The following is a 20,169-nucleotide window of genomic DNA, read 5'->3' on the forward strand; positions in this document are numbered from 1 at the left end:
TGTAAAAGATCCGCTCAGACTATAATAGCTTTCAGCCTCTGAGATGTATCTGCATTTGCAAATCTGAGGCTATATTTGTGGGAGATTACTAAACCAGGCTAAAGTGGCTTGCGTAGCTGGAGAATTTCCTTTCCCAAAGCTGGTCACTCTTGCTGTGTCCTTCTTTAGCCATCCCTTCCATTTACAAATCCCAGGATCACTTCTTGAGACGCGATACAGTGAGGATGGGAGTAACAGGGCACCCAGGGAGAGGACCATACCAAAATTCTGAGTCATAGCTCTGGAGTTTATCCTGCAGTTACATGCAACAGCAAGGATAGACTACCATCAGCTAACACCCCTCCTTTCTCGGAATGATGGAAGTATAGCATTTTGCTCTCTCCAAAGCCCAGCAAACCAAACTGTACACCGTTCAAATATTTATTCTGCTATAAAGAAGCAGCCATCTGAAATTTTAAGAAAAGTAAAATTGTCAAATTGTGGAACAATATAGGTTGGAAAGAACACCTGAAGTGTAAATGGTAAACAGAGTTGAAATGATTTGAGAATGCCTGAACACAAACAAATAATCTAGTTGTCAGTGAATTAATCCCCTCCACTACCCATTCAATGGCTAATAGTCCAGGTAGTCCTGACTCACTCACTTGCCATGCCTGTGTTCCCTTCAGAAAAGAGTACGTCGGGTGGTCTACAAAGCTGGCTTCTTCTAGACAAAATGGGGCGAATTCTGGAACTAAGGGATCTGTCTGTCTGTGAAAAGGAGAACAGAAAGCTGAGTGACTGATCTGATTGCAGCTGCTTGTATCATGCTGGGAAAGTGGCATTTTCTAGGGAAACAAGGAACCAAACCATTTGACCTTTTAAAGGTCACTTTTAATGTCAGTAAGAAATCAGCTGGAAGCCAGGACAGCCGTGAAGGACTGATGTTATATTCTTCCTGCAAAAGCACTTGAAAGTAAACAGACAGCCATTTTTTTTCCTGACTGTAGGTCCATTGAAAGAGTATAACCCTTTTTCAAATGGATGGATAATGATGGAGAATCCAAAACAAAGAAGCAAAAAGGCTGCAAATCCAGCATATATTTGGCACCCAATATTAGATAGTTAATGAAAATTGTATTAACAATGTTTACAAATTCAAAAAATTCAGAAAATTTCTACTGTGCAATATATTCTTGATTCCAAGGCTCAGAAGTTAAGCTGTGTGAGTGCACATTGATGAACTCTTTTGTATTTCTCCCTCCTGCTTGCTCTGCTATTTGGAAACCCACAGGGAGAACACTTGGAGGCACAGCCATCTGCTGCTCGAAACACATCAACTTTACTCACATATTTTGGCAAGTTATGATACACCACATTTCATTTTAAAGGGAAAACTCTATGGTTCATTGTGCTATGGCAGGAACTGGAACAAAGTGCAGAGTACATTTGGCCTCTTCTTAAAGGTCCTTCAGAACTAACCCTTCCCGTTTGTCTGATGTTCAATACCTCATTGACTGTTAGCTTCTCATGAAAATATTTCCTTTTTTAGATTTATTTTCTTCCAAAAAATTCTCTTTTAATGAAAAAATAAGGTCTCTTCATTGCTTTCTGTCAAACCCCACTTCAAAGGCTAAGCGCCAACGTGATGACTATACCTTTTCAGCCAATTAACAAAGGGATGAGTTGAGGATTAGAGGAGGACAGTTGGCCCTTATGTTAAATATAAAAGCATGTGAACTCATCTGTGTTCCTTTCCTTTGTGTTCTTTGATCTAAAGCTCCTTAAAACCTAGCTTGTATCTCTGTACAAATGAAATAGAAAAATAATATAGAAGGTATAAAAGACTAAGCCCTAAAATTGAATAAAACCAATAACATCTTGGAATCTTTTTTGTTTCCTTTTTTTTCCAATTCCTGGGCTGCTCATGGTGGAACTTTTTCTAGGGTCAGTGATATTGAACCTAGTAACTTTGCTAGTTTATTAACACGTCTAAGACATTAAAAAGAGTTTTTCTCCTTGCTTAACTGTGCTCTTTAATGACAAGGCACTGACCGCTGCCTCACTCTTTAATGTTATTGCTTCTCAGTTATGTATAGACACAACACTTTTCAGCTTTATTGTATATGTTTCTTTTTCTTTCTTTGTTTTGTCTTTAATGGCTTGTCATTCTCTAATTTTAGAGTCTTTATCACCTTCAGAGAATCAAGTCTGCATTTTTCTGCAGTATAATAAAGGATCAAAAAAAAATTAACTATTAATCAGACCAAAATGTTATGTTGGGATATGCCATACCATCTTCACTACACTGTGAGTTTGTATTTGTGCAATCTGTGTGCAGAAGAAGCATGACTTATGTCTAAGATAAAACATAAAGCTAATGCTTTGTTTCACATACCCCTTCCCTGAAGCTGTGATACAGACAGGCTGCACTGTGATTAATCTCTTTTCTGGGATGTTTTTTATTGCCTTTTGTTGCTTGGCAGTGGTGGTCACTCTACATTTTTGCATTTTCTGGGAAAGAAAAAGCATATAATTCAAAATCTATCGCTGCACAAGGCTACAGCTTTAAAATGACAGTGCATCTTTAAGAATTAAACATTCAGTCGCAGCATGTTGCAGTAAACTCACTGAAACTTAATATCTTCTGAGAGACTTTTCAAAGCGGGCATTTAACTGAACTTATGTAATGACACTTAATTGGATATTTTTTTGCTGGTTTCAGTCAATTGAAGTCATTATTAATGTAGAGCACAAATGGAGCTGAATTTGAAGAGGCGCTCATTGAAACTCTCCTCTCATAATGCCAATAGAGCATAGTGCAATTGTTGTAACTCCTGTGGCTGCTAATCTTCTGGATCTGATTAATTGTAAAGACTGATAGAAAATGTCTCGTTTCAAGGTAGCATGTGGCCTTGATTCATTGCTTACAGTTGACTGAAAAAAACAATTCCCAAACCTCCGAAAAGCACAATACAAATAGAGCATCAGCCTTGAAATAAACAGCAGAGGGTTGACTTGGAAAAGGTAAGCTTCAGCTTTCATAGGGCTATGAAACAAAGCAGTCTGAGTGCCTCCCTCTGCAGTTTGGTGAGGAAAAATGGAAGTTACTGTGGCTTTAAAAGGTTCTTTAAAAACTCCATTGCCAGCATGATTTGCTGCTAATTGTACCTGATCTCATTTATCTAAATCCTTCACATCCTCGCCTATTTTCCATCACATTTATCCGTGGCTACGCTTTCATAACAGGCACTTTGCCTGCAGGTGGGATGGAAGGACATTAGGTACCATCGCACTGGTGCTGGTTCTTTGACAAGTGACAGGTGGCTTGTTTCTTTCCCTGAGGGGTGGGATAATTTATCTCACCAATGAGTTCAGCCTCTGGCAGCCTAGAAACTAAGGGCCTTGAATGTTAACTCACATTGTGGCTGGGGATGCATAACAAGCCTATCTCTGGAACCAGCACGCTGACCAGGAGGATACCGTGTATCCAGCCTGCAGAACAAAATGCCTGAATATACACTTAGCTGCTACCTACTGATACAACTAGAATAAAGTGCGTTGGTGTTTGTGGTGTGTAAATTATGTGACAGGACTCATTTGACATACCCTACATAATTGTAGTTGTATATGTGTAAATTCCTAGCAGGGCGTATGTTAGACTTGAATTCAATTTTAGTATGTGTATCAGAAATGTAAAAGTAATAATAATAATAAAGCTATTAAGGGAAAGTATATAATTCCTTTTTACAAATATGGACATCTCAGAGTAGGGTTTGCACAATTAGGATTTAGAGACACCCTTTACTCAGACCTGTGGTGATGCCTTGCAGAACATATGTAATCACGATTTTTAGTGTTTATAATCACAGATGAGATTAAAATGGCTTCTGAAAATCATCTTTGAGTATATTACACTTAATTCCATCATTTTGTTAAAAATAATATATCACCATTTTAGGAAAGATTTTCTGGATATTACAGGGAGCTTCCTGAGGTGGAGGTGAGACAGAAAAATGCATCATAAATATTACTGATTAACATTAAAGCATGATTACAGCAATGCCGGCATATTTTTAGCCTGTTGCTAAAAAAATCTTTCAGCCTGCACTCCTGTTAATGTGTTGTTGCTAGTTTCTGATTCTTTTGATGAGAAAATGCCAGTAGAGAGTGAGAATTCTTTGCCTGAGTCTCTCGGTCTTGTAGGGGAGCACGTGTTCTTTTCTCATTGCCACCGTAGTGCTCGTTTAAAGGAAGAAATTTGTTAGTCATCATTATTTAATGCAAGGAGACACAAGAGTAAAAGTAAATGAGCATAATCACATCATAATTACAAATAAATTTCTTTAAAAAATATTCCAATAATTCTCACTTTATGGAGGGTTGAAGTGTCCGTGTTATTTCTTTTCTAGGAACATTCATGAAGAAGGTGAAAAAGCCCCTTGTCTCTGAAGGATCCAGAAATTAATTGATTGATTATTAAATGCTTAGAAATGCCTTGTGATATACTGGGGACAAACCAGATAGCGGTAGTGGTTCTTTCTGGCATTAAAATCTGTGAACGGAAGGGGAAAAATAAATATTTTGCCCGATACCTATCTCATAACGCAGACTGAAATGTTGGCATCAGTGCACAGACAGCAACTTCAGGGCAGGAAATAAGAAAAAATATTTAGTCCTGGTTTAACTGAAGGGTCTCTTTGAACAGGTAGAACATTAGAAAGTTTTACCTTGCCTGTAATGCGAGCTGTGAGTTTTCAGTCAAAAAAAGAAGACCTTGGAGCCTTCCAATACAGGAAATGTGTAAGTGTGTGTGTGCGCGCGTGTGTTTACTTCAACAAGTATCATTTCTATCCCCCTTTATGGAGAAAATTATCAAACATTTTGAAAACAATTGCAAACTTTCAACATTATTTTTGAAAGGATAAAATCACAGCCCTATTTGCCTTCATGTTAGGCAAGTAGAAGACCCTCCTTTCCCTTAAGCACTTTTGAATTCTTTGAACTGTTGCCTTGCATGACTAGTTGAAACTGGCTTCCACTGAAGATTTTTAAAAAAGAATGTATTATTCTACTATAATTTTAATACTAACAGCTAAGTCTCACCTAAAATTAATGACAACTAAAATTTATAATACATAAAACCATTAGTAACAATTTTTTCTTCTAAATAACAATAAAAAAATCTTCAAATTTGACCGTTCTTCCCTCACACTAAAAAAGTTCTTTGGTTGGTTGGTTTTACTTTGGCATATGAGAAGCAGGAATGGTGAATCCAATATATGGTAAAAATGTAATGAGTATATTTAGCCACTGAGTAATAAATCTTAAATTTAATCGATAGAGTAAAAGCTTTTCTAGCACATGTAAGCAAGATGCTTTCGTACCATACTTGACTGCCAAGAAAGTAAAGAGCGACTAAAATTTACAATATGATCTGTAGCTGTGTGACTGCAGATGTGCACAAATACTTTCCAGAGAGAAAGCTTCCCCAGACTTGGGAGAAGCTTTCCATTAATAAGTAGTATAATTAAAAAAAAAAAAAAAAAAAACTTTGCAAAGTTGGCTATGTATCTGCTGACCAATAAACACCAAATATTTCACCCCAAAGTTTGGTGTTTAGCTGTTACATGTCTTTTTCGGTCTGGATTTCATGAATTCGTTTAAGTCATCCTTTCTATTAAATGCAAGACCTCTGAACAGGAAAGGGTACTGTTTGTTCCCTGTAGCTATTACCTGATTATGAATAAGCACCTGTAGACAATTAACCTGCTAGAAGATCTTCTTTTGCAGGGGAGGGGTGGAGTCTCTGACAAGGACTGAAGGCTAACCAGGTTAGCTGAGTGAACTCTAAAGAAATTTTCCCTTTCAGGCTTTATCTTATGAAGTCTGAGTGGTGTCTTTGCCTTCTTCCTCCTTAAAGCCTTTTGAATGTAGGTTTAAAACTCATCTTCATTTTTTTGGCTGAGTAATTTGAAGTATTGCCGTTATAGCATGTTCAGGTGCAGTTTAGAAGGTCTTGAGTCAACTTTGTTATACTATTTATTATTACAGTTATATTATCTCTTGAACAGGCCTGCTTTGCCTAAAACACATCTAGGGTTTCAAAGAAGGGTTAGATGGATGGATGAATATCAGTTAAGAAACGTACCATACGTAACATTTATGCTAAACCACTCTAAAGCACTTCTCAGCTGACTGTGTATCATCAAATGAATCAGTGGACAAGCTAATTACTACTCAAGGGGTAGCCAGTTCACAAAAGTGTAGTATTACAGCAGATACTAAATAACGTACTTTGTGGCAATTTGTTTTATCATAACTTGTGAGGCAGAAGGAAGAGAAGGGTTTTACCTTGTTTGCTTAGAAGAAGATACTGAAGAATCCGGTCCTTATATATGCATCTTCAGAACAAAACTGAAGAGATCATAGCCTGTACTGTGTTTGGCTTCTGGATGAATAAAGAATGACATTATTCAGAGCTTTATAAGCTGCCATTTCTTCTGAATAGAACTTCATTTATTATATCTAATGAGAGTTTTTTTAAAAATTAGTAAAGATAGACTAATGCAGCACAGAATATTAATTCTTTCAAAGAGATCCCTCTCTGGTCTATTCTATATGATATGAATTCTTTTTTCTTCTAAAAAAGCTTCCTGGAGAAAATTCTGTGGTTGCCTAGTGTCAAAGATCAAGCTACTTCAGTTGGAATATATGAATATGCAGAATTGGAGGTTAAATTCCTAATTCGATGTGGATTATCTCAGATCTCCAGATCCAGCCAAATCCTATATTATTCTGAGATTGGTTCGCCACAGGAATCTCATTTTCACTGCTTGTATCCTGTGGAGGCTTTTTTTGTCCACAATACCATTACAGAGCAGTGACATTTTAAAAAAGCTTCTTGGAAAGTCACCATCTTAATTTATTTAATTGCCAAGACAGATATTGGGGTCTCCACACATTTTTATACTCATTACCGATATTTTATGATTACATTCATGGAGGAAAAATAAGTGCTGTGAACACTAGTAACATTATCCTATAATGGACCACTGCCTATTAGCTTTTTTACTTAGTGATGGAACAGCAAGATCATTTTTTATGTGTATGCCCCAGCAATGCAAAAGGAGTCCCCATTTTCTGCGAGTGCGTTGGTGGATTGGAAAGACAAAGCAGTTACCAATTAGACTAAAGCAGAGCTTCAGGTCATGTGGATCAAGGTAGGCCCAATAATTTGAGTCCAACTATATGATTTTATAGCAGTTAAAAATCTGATCTACTGTAATTAATACAGTGTTTGCATGAGAAATCAAATGCATATTGGTCAAGGAGTTACAATGTTAAAATTCCCATGGCAACATTGACATGGTCACAGTGCACTTATGGTTTGTGGTATTTTGGATTACTGGCCAGACTCTGAAATGCTTTTGTGCAGACTGCACAGCATATTTATTATATCAGAATTAGTCTTTGCATGAAAATATTAACATTTTAATTTCCTAACTGCTGTATATTTTAAATTCATAACTTCATTTCTGTATTAATATTAGGTATTTATTTTCAGGAAATTTCTAAGAAAAAAAATGGAATGGGGAAAGAAGGCAATTATCAAAAGGAGAAAAATAAAAATGAATTTAATACATGCTTCGTTTCAAAACTGTGAGTAAACAAGCCTTCCATGCAGATGCCAAAGCCAACGCAGGTGACCAGGCATCTACTTGTCTGGGCTCTGCCTGTGAAGGGCTTATATGATGAATTCTGTATGTATGTTCATGATAGATTCTAATAATTTGTGTAATTTTGTAATTTTTTCTGTAATTAACATTATAAGGAATTTATGCTACAGTATTGCTAACATAAAGCCTATAACTGTATCATGTGATTGTCAGAAGCTGGAGTCTCACATCTCCTTGGATCGCAACAGGAGCTGGTCCTTCTGACATTCAGCTTCGGCCTCACTGTTGGCACTGGCTGAAGCACAAAAGACTATCTATCAGCTGTCTTGTGGATCTCCTAATCATTGCAAAGACTGAAAAAAAGGCAAATAACCATTATGTTAATTCTCATAAACTAAAATTCTTTTTATAAATGATAAGGTCCATAATCATACTTCAGAACTGAAATGACTGAAATTAACCTTTGCTTTCCTTTGCTTTGCTTTGCTTTGCCAGAGAGATATTTAATATGTCATACTAAATCAAGCATCTGGTGCATCCAGTACAGTATCTTTCTCCGGAAAACATCCAATGATTGTGAGAAAGGAGTCCTGTAACAGATGAAGTTACTCAGAATGTATTTTCTCACTTGAGGACATTCTACCCTCAAAGTTTTTTTTCTGATAGATGTTACATTTAGCCCCTTTGTAAATGTGGGCCTTAGAAAGGTGAATTCCATAACCTGTGACAATGTTTATCCACTCATGCTGATTGAAACTTATACAGAGGTTGTTGTAGCTATCATACTCGTGGCCTCAAGATGTATAAATCATTGCAGCTTGTCAAACTATGTCTGTAAAATGAGGACATGGCATCTTTTTTCTTTAACAGCCTGCAGATCATTACATTGCATCTGGCAGGATCGCACTATTTGTAATTTACACAATGACCTGTTTGTTGGGTGAAAACCAATATCTATCTGCTCAACACCTTTTTTCAAAATGGTTTCAGTGCTCTGTTATACGTTTCACTGTACTGATTGCTCAAGATAATGGAGCTAATTTGTCCTCCGATTTTTTTCCTGAATGCTTAGCCTTAGCAAAAAACTTTTTACAAAGTATGTATTTCCCTACAGGCTTCCTTTATATAGCCACAATGACTGTGTTGAAGTGATTCTTCTGTCCTTCAGTTTGTGTGTTCTCCCACATGATCAGGTTATGCTCAGTGAGTGCAACCTCAATTCAAATAGGAAATAAAAAATAACAGGTATCCAGAAATAATCAGAATAATCTATGTATCAGCTTCAGCTGTGCTCCTCTGCTGCTTTTGTTATTAGTTGCGTTGTTTTTTAACTTGTAAACTAATATGATGATTGTGAAAGTGAGGGATGGATGATGCAGGAAAACATCATGCAAAAAGAAATTGTGTAGATTTTTCTTTCCAGCTTAGAAAGTTCCCTCAGCTTAAATATACATCTACCTCTACTCTTTGTCTTCTGCGTGGCATCAATGCCATTTATATCAGTCACAGGCATGGTACTGGGTCATGGTAGATGCCGACTATCATCTAAACACTGTGAATCAGTGGTCTTCAAAAAGGCATGCGCTAGAGAATTTAAGTGCTCTTTCTGGCGAAATCTGGAAATCTTCAAAGCTGAGAGCAGAGAGTGCCACAGCTCTGAAAAACCAGTGTTCCCACTTTAGGAACTGACAGAGCTGACTGGCTTAAAAAGTAGGAGCTGTGGCAGAATCTGAGGATACTCAGCAAAACATTGTGGACTATTGCTGTGATGCTGGACGCAAACTGCAGCTGAGTGATTGTGTTGCCCTGTGTCTGAAGGTGGCATTGCCTGCCTTGGGGACAGAGTGCTGTGAAGGGAGTGCCTAGCTCTGCAAGGAAGTGCGGTGTTTCCAAAGAGGGCTGGGATAATTTGAAATTTCCTGTTTCTGCCCTTGGGGAACTTGGTTTGTTTTGTGGCAAGGAGAAAGTCCTTGAGGCAGCTGACTGACTGATGAGAGTTATGTCCTCAAGGGTCTTGGAAAGGGCCCAGCAGATAGCAGTCCCAGAGAGCTGTGGTGAGCAGGGTTCATGGGAGTCCTGCAGGTCACTGTCTTCTGATCTCTTTACAGTTCATCACGGAGGTGAGCAGCAGCTTCTGTAGTTAGCTGCTTCCTGTGCATGATCAATTCGTTTGGGAAGCTGAGGATGGTCTTAGCTCATACCAGGCAGGAATATGCAACCCGCTCTGACTGTCAGTCGCATGCCTCCCTCTGTCAGGTCGCTCCCTGAGCAGTCGCTGTGACTCTTCGAAATTCTAAGAGTTGCCCTAGTCCGTTCAAGCTAATTTTAAAAATAAGTGTATTTTCTGTTTGCTTTATTTTGGAAACTTATTTAGAGGCCAGAAACTTCAAACTTGAGTATTTGTAGCTCAGTGGCTAGGTTGAGGAGCTCAGCTCGTCAAAAATGCAGCGGTTTCTCCAAGGGCTTTAAATATCAGTACAGTTATCTAACATCAGCCCAAATTTGTGCGGTTTTCCCCTAATTGCCTGTTACTTTGTTGCAAATGGATGTTTCAAAATGCCAACTCACATTCACATTATGTGTATCGCTATATCAACACTTCATCTAAAACATGGATTGTTTCAAATTGCCTACCTTTCAGTTTCCATCTGCATAGTTAGTGAGATTGCATGCTATTTCATAAATTAACTACAGTTTCTAACCTGCTGATTCATTTGCAAGGGTGAAAGGTGAATGTTCAATGATTTCCACCACAGTTAACATAAACATTGACCTGATCGACTGCAGTGCTCCCTCTGTGCCATAACATAGCCACAGATTTATCATTCCTGCCTTAGCTTTGCTCCAGGCGCCTGATTAAAAAGCCCAGACCAATGTCTGCTTTTATCTACTTGCTTTGATTTTCACTTTGGAGCACTTTAGCAGGACTGTACTCATGCCTCCCTGCTGCTCACATGCTTTGTGGCATTTATTGTCTGAGTTTTCCTCTCAGTGTGGCACCGAGGTCTAACTGCATAATATACCTTTTGCATGCAAGGATAATCCTCATCTTCCTCATCACTCTGCTATACTAGGTATGGTTTCTATAATGTTGTGGATATAATAGGAAAGAAAGCAATCACAAAAGTCCCTGGGATTTTCAAGTTGCCTCAGAAGACTAATAAAATTCACCATATGTTTCTTCTATCTGCTGTGAACCAGGCTTCACTTCTTAAATCCATGCAAGGAGCTGAAGGCTTAGCATGATGATGTCATCTAGACGAATAGTTTACTAGAATTATTGCTATTAATCATGGCTTACTATTGGTCTATTTAAAACCACATGGGGCATAGCACCAGCAGAAGAACATTTATTAGGAAAAATGACTTTTGGGAAGTAAGGACATACTGAATTTGCACATCACTTATAAAAAAAAAAAGATGAAACTACTTGGTATTGCTTAAAATGCAGGCACTTTCAAATAAATCATAGTGTTTTATGTTAATCTCATTATCAGCATGATACTTCTAAGAAAAGGAGGAGACAGTTCAATGGCTAAGAAATGAAGGACTGTTTAAAAATGGATGTATGGCACTGTTTATTTTCAAGCTTTACACATCCTTTTTCAGTCTGTGCAATTTCATGTATTTTAATATTACTACAAAAATCCGATTATCCATCAATGCCAATGGCTTTAGTTTTGAAGAGTTTATTATGACACCACTCATAGAATGCAAACTTTCAGGCTTGATAAATTCCTTTTCTGGAGCAAAGCCAACTCTATGAAGATTGATACAATATAAAATATAGAATCATTTAAAATATTTTGTTTTAGTTATAAAAAGTAGCTCCATCTAAAGCCTGGAAGCAATATTAAATAACATTACTCCCTCTCCTGAGTGGAAAAAGACTGTAAATGCATTCAGCAGTTACATGAGTTTAAAAGGAAAATGTGATAGTGTCCAGCAATAAAAAGAGGATAAAATGGCTGTAGCACAACTAGCTACCCTCATTCCTCAAGGGCTACAGTCAGCTGATGACCAGCAGTGATCTTTTTTTTTTCTTTTTGCCCAGCACTGATATTTTTGATTCATTCTAAAGCTTCACACCTTCCTGTAAAATATTGACCTTTCATACACGACACAAATAGCAAACTGGAAGGTGACCTGGGCATTTGGCACTGCTTCCAGACAGCCAACATTGTCTCTCCACATCCGTAGAAATCACATGAGTTTTGATGTTACTAAAAATGGTAGCAAGGTCAAGTCATCAGTTAATGATTTCAAAAATCAGTGTATTGAAAAATCACTGTATTTTTAGTTCATTGCAAACTATATAGTTTTTCCTCATTAAGCTCACATAATAGCTAAAACCAAAATAATACTGACCAAGTAAGGTGTTTTGTATGCTTCCTAACATAAATTAACAGAAACCTTTATTAAGACACCTCTTTATTTTATTAGGCACTCATATAATTCAAATGGATAGTCTTGAAGAATGCAATCCTTTACGTATCACCACATCTTTTATGACTCTGGAAAAATCTATCAAACTTTCTTGACTGTGTGATATCTTAGGAAAAATGAATTCCTATGCGTTAGTTCTTTGTTTGCCATAGCCTTAATAGCTGAAGACGAGATGCGTTATATGGGAGAGCTCCTGAACTTAGTAGGCAAAGGCATAACGAGCTCTTATGACTGGAAATTGAAATCAGGTAAAAAATGAAAGAATAATTAATCTGTTGGAACAGACAACTGATGAATGTGGTACAGTCTCTGACAGTCAGAGGTTTAAATCATGAGTAGAGGTCTTCCTAAATTATATACTCTAATTCAACCACACATTTCATGCTAGAATCTTTGGATGTTATGATCCAACAAGATTATAATGATTACATGAATATAATGACCCAGTCTGGTCATTATTAAGCATATCTAGCTAAAGAAAATGAGTTGTAGTAAAATTTGGTTAATAAAGTACGATTTCCATGACAGCAAAAATTGACTTAAGTTTTATTCTTGCTGGGTTGTGACAGCTTGTTGGAAGGTATAGATTAGCAGAGCTTTGCTGAATTCAGCAGACTCTCTGTTATATATACCAGCTGAAGAACATCACTATGTGCCTGTAGAGATAAAAGGAGTCTCTCTTTGGCCCTATACAGCAGACCAGGTGTAAGAAGAGTCATTGCATTATTAGCAGGACAGGCTATGGAGGCTAAAGTAGTTGTCAAAACATTTTTTAGCAGAAAATTGTGTATTTGATTAGACTGAAATATCTATGATGGAATTCTGCTTTACAAGGCATACTTTGAGTAGTTGTATTGCAGCTGAAAATTGGGAACAAATACTTTTTTCACAAAGAATGCCAGTATTTTAAAGTCATTTTTTTTCTTGACTCCCTTTAACAGCTTTTCTTTTAGCATGTACTAGTATCTCAGCTCCAAGCTCACTTCATTTCTTTCCTTTTTTCCCCCCTTTTGCCTTCCCACCTATCAAAAAATTGATAGGTTCTAAGGGAAAAGGGACTGGTGAACGTAGAAGGATTTCAAAGAAATTTGCTCTTGAAGTTCTTCACGTGGCTGGATATGAAGCAATGATGCTTTTATTGTTCTCCTTAGTACAAATAAAACATTGCTGTAGGTATTTCAGATGTTCATATTACATTGTACAATTTTCTATCCATGCCGTAGAGGGGCTTTAACTGTGACTTAAAACACTGTCCTATCTTTACATTTCCTAAATTTCAGCAGTCACTTCTGCAATTTAACTAATGTATTATCTCTTTTTGTCTGTACAAGCCAACAAACAGGCTGATCTGATAGTGTGGTGGGAGTGATGATCCAAGTTCAAGATTTACGCTCAGCTCGGTGCTCTAAAGCTTAGTGTATTCACAGTGTGGCAGAGGGGCAGGCTGTGTGGAGGGGGAGAGAAGAACTTCGGTCATGCTAAAGGAGCAAGAAACTGGTTCATATTCTTGGCACACGAGCCTTAGAAGAGTGTTACCATAGTGTAGCTGGATGAAAAGACCATGAATTGCCAAATAATTATAATACCAAGCTAATAAGGCCTGAACTCTGAAGATAGCTCTTAAATGACAAAATGAAGTGCGTGTTACTTCATGGGTAGCAACAGATTGAGCTTTACACTCAGCTTTACACTGAGTTCAGCAAAGAGATATAATTGTTATTGTCTAGAATGGAGCAGTGCTCTTAAAGTTAAGTGGTCAAATCACCAAGCCAAGACTTCATCTCTAAAGTATTCAGTTTCATAACACTTACTATTTCCAATCAGCTAGACAGAATAATAGCATGGGATAGCCTCATCTGAGTACAATGGCCAAGCGCTGTTAGCTTTGGCCCTATCAGTATTTCAAAACAAAAGATATCAAGCGAATCAAAGCAGGTTGTTTTGGTCTCTGAAATTCTCTCTCTCTTAATTTTGTTGTTTGCTGAACAAAATATAAAATTGCGAATAGCTTTTGTACTTACTTTTTGTTTCAGATGAACTGGAGAGGGCTTTTATATCTCCACATAACAGCAAGCAGTTGTTCTATGGAAGATGCAAGAACCAAAAAAAAAGGAAAAGAAAAGAAAATCAGGTAGAGTAAGCATAAAAGTACTGTTTAATCCCTTCCATGTCATTAAGGCAAGACTTTTACTGAGGAGAAGTAAATGCTATAATAAAGAGAATTAATTTCAGATTTTTTCATCAAGGGACATAGTGGGTAGTGGTGGGTACCAGATTTGTATTCTTTCTTCCCTCTCGCTGGGAATTTAAAGAAATTGAGACAGGTTTTACATGCTTTCAGACAGTATCGTGAATATAGCATCTGTTCAGTGGATCCATAGATAGATCTTATATCTCAGTAATACAGGAAAGTGCATCTCTATAATAATCGGTAATGTGAATTATTCTAACTTTCAAAGGGAAGCATTTCAGCATCAGTGGAAAATGTCAAAACCATTCATCTTGACATTTTCCAAAATAAATTTTTCCTGAACTTTTTTGTTTCATGGACATTTTCAATATTTTACATCTCAGTACTCTTTTGGGACGAAAAGAAATGTTGAAATATTAGGAAGGAAATTCCATTCTTTGAACGTCTTCACTGAGCTTGATCACAGCAATAGGCAATTCCAACTTTATCCTTAGAATTGTAAGTATTGTTAGTGGGAGTAACATCATCAGTATTGTCAGCTCTGGGAGCTTTGGTTCCTCTCAGCTAACTACCAATTACTAAATAGCCATACATACTCTCATTTAGAATTTTATACTGCAGAATAAGGGTCTACAGCAGAGCTTTTCTTCTTCTTCTTTTTTAATATCTTGGGCTCCTTTTTGAGGTTGATAGAACGGTTTTGTTTCAACGTTCTGAGCAATCTGTACAGTAACTGGCATTTCATGAGAGCAGCAAGGTAAAATAAGCTAGTCTTACTAACATGTATCAGAACTGTATCTATGTGGGATGTGTATTTCAAAGAAGAGGGAGCTTGGAAAGTGCTTTATGTTTGAAGGTTGGTAACTAATCATAGTTAGAGAAGGGTATGGGACTAGCTAACATACATCTGTGGAGATGTTACTTTACATTTAAGAAGGGGATCCATTCTTTGAAAAATGACTTCTTTTTCCTTTTCCTCTTTAATTTCATTTCATGAAGGAGAGTCTATTAGACAAGATGGAACAAATATATGATGCAAATTTTATGATTACTATTACCACTTTCTGTCTTGATATTTCAGTAAAATGCATTGCCTGTTAGTGCTGGAAACTGGTTTATCCATGACCTCTAATACTTTAGAGTCAATACGCCTAATCTCTGGTTTTTCTACTGTCCAGCTCTGCAGGATAGAGCAGCTGAGGGGAACTTGCATTGAAAAAGAAGCCTAGAGGATCTCTCCCATTCTTCAATGCTGAGTCTTCCTGAGAGGAAATCTCAATACTTAGTTGGCATGAGAGTCCAGTAACTTTACAATGGAGTCACCTTACCATGTTTGACAGTTAACGTCCAAGAGCTCCAGACACGCTACCTCTAGTGGAGTAGCACACTTTGCTCTTCTTAGTCTGCTACGCAGTCAGTTAAGATCTGATCTAAAGTTTCACTGAGCAATTAGGAAACTGTATTAAGCATACCAATTAACCGAGATGATCCCCATGATATTTTGTAGCATATAAATAGCCAGTACAGTACTCTCTTAGCCGATCAGAAGAGCTAAAGCTATTGCCTGAGGTCTCCTCACAACCTTCTCCCATGCATTCATGTATCTACGTTCAGCCTCCATCCCAAATGCTCCCATTCTATTCTGTTTGCTCGTTTTAGTCTATACTTACTGCTGCCAAGCCTAGTTTACTTACCTGTTGTTCAGGGTCGCCACATTAATCTTCAGTTGACCATAATGTAACAAAAAAACAAAAAAATCCTTATGAAAAGTTACTGTCTTGACTCACCTCCACTGTCAAGCCTGCTTGCTTTTGCCCCTTACAAGTTATGAGGGGCAGTTGCCTGTATCGGTCTCCAGCTAAGGAAAATTACTAGTCAATCTTAGAATACATTCAACCCCTCAGGAAAGCCAGCATAAAACCTTGTAAACTTAAGGAAGCATCATGGGGATTTAAAGCAAGGCATTCTAACCTTAACAATGACACCATATCAGAGGCAACAAGCAAACTATAACCAAAAAGAATAATAGAAGATAATTTCCTCCCTAAGGACTGGAATAATGTTTGCAGGGCTAACTATCTATAAACTTCCCTAAGGGGATGAGAGAGAGCAGCATGGTACCTAGCAACATTCAAACTGGCTGAGCAGTGGGGTGCAACACCAAGCCCTGCTGCTCTTAATGTTCGTGAGCAACTCTGAAGAGCCAGAAGAAGGAACCTAGGCAACAGCAAGCTCAGGCAGAAAAAACAGGAGATGTAGCTGTGTGAATCAGGTAAAGCAATAAGCAGGGCTCTGCTTTGGGGGCCCTTGGAGCGTGTGTGTAGGGGATTTCATAGGTGGAATTATTTATTTTTTATGACATTGAGAAAAAATGTATCTCATTTAATGTGATAAACAGAAAGCAGTCATTTTATGTTAATTTAGGAATTTGTAACAGTGTAATGACTGATACACAAAAAATGACAGATAATGTGACAGTAATTTCTCTAGAACATGTTTCTTCACGTCTCTTGTAGAAATAAGGGGTAAGGAAAATATTTTTCACGTTTAAAGTATCATATTTTCTTAGAACACTGATTATGATCTGAGAACAGAAAAGACAAAAAGATTTGGCATGCTGCAGTATATTTTATCAGTCTAAAAGAAGAGACAGTCTAAGAAGCTAAAGAGCAAAGGAAACAGAATAGAGCTGCTCTACGTGCAACAAGAACTACAGCATGTTTTGTAGGAACATGATTTGGAAGTTATTATAGTGTCACTGACATTTTCATTATAGACGCCTGTTTCCAGTGCTTCATAACTCAGCGACAGGCATTTGCTCCAGGCTAAAGCAGTAGAAGAGGTCTCAGCCTGGCAGAAAAATGTGTTGGTGGGTGTGCTTGTATGTGTGCAAAATGCAAAAAAGGAAAGAAGGAAGCGCCAAGAATACAAACGGATTTGGAAAGTTTCTTTATAAGGTGCCTTTTTTTCTTACTTAGCTAAATGGTCACCCTTATTATTTTAAGAAGTGGTTGGATGGCTTTGCAGATTCATTATGATGGTTCTACTTTATTTGCACTATAGTGACTAAGGCATTCAGACAAGATGGGCCACTGTGACAGGATATAACAGATGGTGATGCCATATATAGGATATATCTGCATTTGTAGTTTTCCTCCATTTTGACTTCTAGACTCCTCATATATTTTGCATTGTCTTGCAGATGCCCCTAAAAACTTCATGTTTGTGTATTACATTACATTATTTATAAACTTGCTTTTCTTAGTCGCTTCTCACAGATCACATTGGAAAAAACTGTGGGGACCCAGAGACCCCTAAACCACAAGATGGAAGGTATAAACGCTAAGTGACTCTGACTGTGAGGTAGAGAGAAATCTGTGATGTGTACAGAATATTTGAACCAGCTTTAAAATAGTAGTAATCTATTTAGAACAGAACAGAAATTAGGATGGGCTATTTTACCCCACTGAAAAGGGCAAAGGGGGAAAAGAGTTCCGGTTTGTAAGTCACGTCACCCGCATGTGGAGCTTCTGAAAGTTTCTCATTCTGGAGTGCACCACGATGATTTGACTTACTGGTTGCTGTCCGCTGCCATTAGAACAAGTAAGTTTTAAACTTTGTTTAGTACTCTACATTGTCTCTTTTTTAATGACTAATTGCAGAGCCTGAAATTCAGGCTCTACTGAAGTCAGTGAAACTATTAAGCTATTGGCAGATTTGTCCAGTGATGGCTCTAGAGCATCTATCTGGTTGATCTGCATGCACACAGTAAGTCCAGCCTACAAATGTGCGTGAGATTTAGTGCATGCTTTCAGGATAACATAGTGTATGTGCTAGAACAGCAACTGTCATGTGCAAAGGAGCAATATTCTCTGCTACCTCAATATTGGACAAGGCAGTTGAACTACTGTTTTAAGTGAGCTGTCAGATGTCCAGATAAATGATTCAATGGGAGGAAGAAAGAAAAAAAAAAAAGCTTGGGAAAAATATGCCTAACGTAATTCTAATTCTGGCTAAACTTATGCTATTGAAAGCTTACATCCCTGTAGGGATGGGAACATGTGTATTCATTCTCTAACCTCTTACAATCAATTTTGGCTGCTACCCTTCTTAAGATGGAAAGAAGAAAGTGTCTTATGACATAATAAAAGAAAATCAATGATTATATATAGAACTCATTTATGGGCTGAAAATCATATTAGTAACCTGAATTCATGGACTTAATATTAGGAAAAAATACACAAAGGAGAATGACAGTGCAGTTAGTTGCAGACAATGTGCTATAATGTTTTCCAAGGGCTAATATCTGTCTGAGTAGAGCATTACCAATGTTTCACCCTGAATACTTTTCACACAAACAAGGAGTATTCACCAGAATAATATTTTATAAAGGATCATACACTAGCAAATAGAAAACATATGAATACCTTACAAGAACACAGGGAGATTTGCACCTGTTTAATTAGTTCATCCAGTTTTACATGGTACAACTGAATCTTACAGTTAGTCAGCTGGTAATGGATCTAGCCAGCAAACTAAGTGCATCCAAACCTTAACAGTGTTTTTGCAGTGAAGAAGGTAATTTTCTTCCTAATTCTTCTACATGTTTCTGAGCATTTGGGAAGAAAATGAAAGGATGGAAAGATGAGTTTAAATAAACCTTTGAAAATTATTCAGGCTTAAGTATTTTTAATCAAGGAAAGATAGTGAGTTACAGAATCAACGTGTTCCCCTATACTTTGGACTCTGAAAACAGGCCCTTCTTGCCCTTCTTCTTAAACTGGACACGCAAATAAGGCAGAATTGTAAGTAAGATTAAATGTCTGGAGGCAATTTTGTTTATAAACTGATATATTTCCAGGCATAATTCTTGTAGATGGGCTGTGACTATCACCATCTATTTCCAAAGAGAAGGATCAAAAATGCCTCTGTCATTTTTTGAACTAAGCTGGGTAAGGAGGGAGATGACTTGGTCCACTCAGTGCTGACAGTCTTCACTCCCTCTCACCAGCGCTTCAGGTTTGTCTCATTGCAATGGGAGTCAGAGTTCCAGGTTTGTCAGGTTACACCAATTATTTTTTTTACTTTCTCAGCCTGTCCCTTGGCTATCAGATCAAAGTGCTCCTACAAGCTGCAGTTCTGAAAGCAGTTTAAACAGCAGACTGACCCGGGAAGTGAGAGAGGCAGTCTTTCAGGTGGGTAAAGTCTAAGTCAATTCACTGTTATTAACAGCTGTAATAGCACTAGCTGATATGACTCCCAGATGCATTTTGGGGAAGACACAACTGTGTTGCTTGGGCTGGCTGCAAATTTGCAGCCTAAGAGAGAAAGAGAGAAAAAGGACAAAAAAAGAAAAAAGAAAAAAAAAAGAAAGAGAAGGAAGTAACACAGGAAAGAAGGAAGGAATGGAGAAGGCAGAAGGAGGGAAGGAAGAAAGTAAGCTTGTTACCAGCTCAGGATTTTTCACTTCGCAGTTTTTTCCCCCTCTCCTTGCTGCTCTCTTTAATCTCATTCTTTCTGATTTTTCAATTTCTCCCCTAAATGAACTCCTTGTCCATGTACACACAAGTCCTGAATCACAAAATAAGAGCTCTTCTAATTGACATCAAAAGCAGTTAGCTTAATCCGACTTTAAATGGCTCCAGCTTTTTCTGTAGAAAACCTATGCCATCCTATTTTGGTCAAGATCAAAATATAACTAGTTTTTCCATTGGAATTATCACTCAGAATTGGTGCTGCAGGAGAATCTGTAATCTGGACATGTGAAGAGGGCAGAAGATATTAGCACTGCTTTCTCTGTGCTCTGCTATTCAGAGAGATGATACAGGCAGCCACAATCAAAGCATATAGGAAGTATTAGCTGAATGTAATGTC

Source organism: Struthio camelus, chromosome W (genome assembly GCF_040807025.1).
Source record: "Struthio camelus isolate bStrCam1 chromosome W, bStrCam1.hap1, whole genome shotgun sequence".
Classification (NCBI taxonomy): domain Eukaryota; kingdom Metazoa; phylum Chordata; class Aves; order Struthioniformes; family Struthionidae; genus Struthio; species Struthio camelus.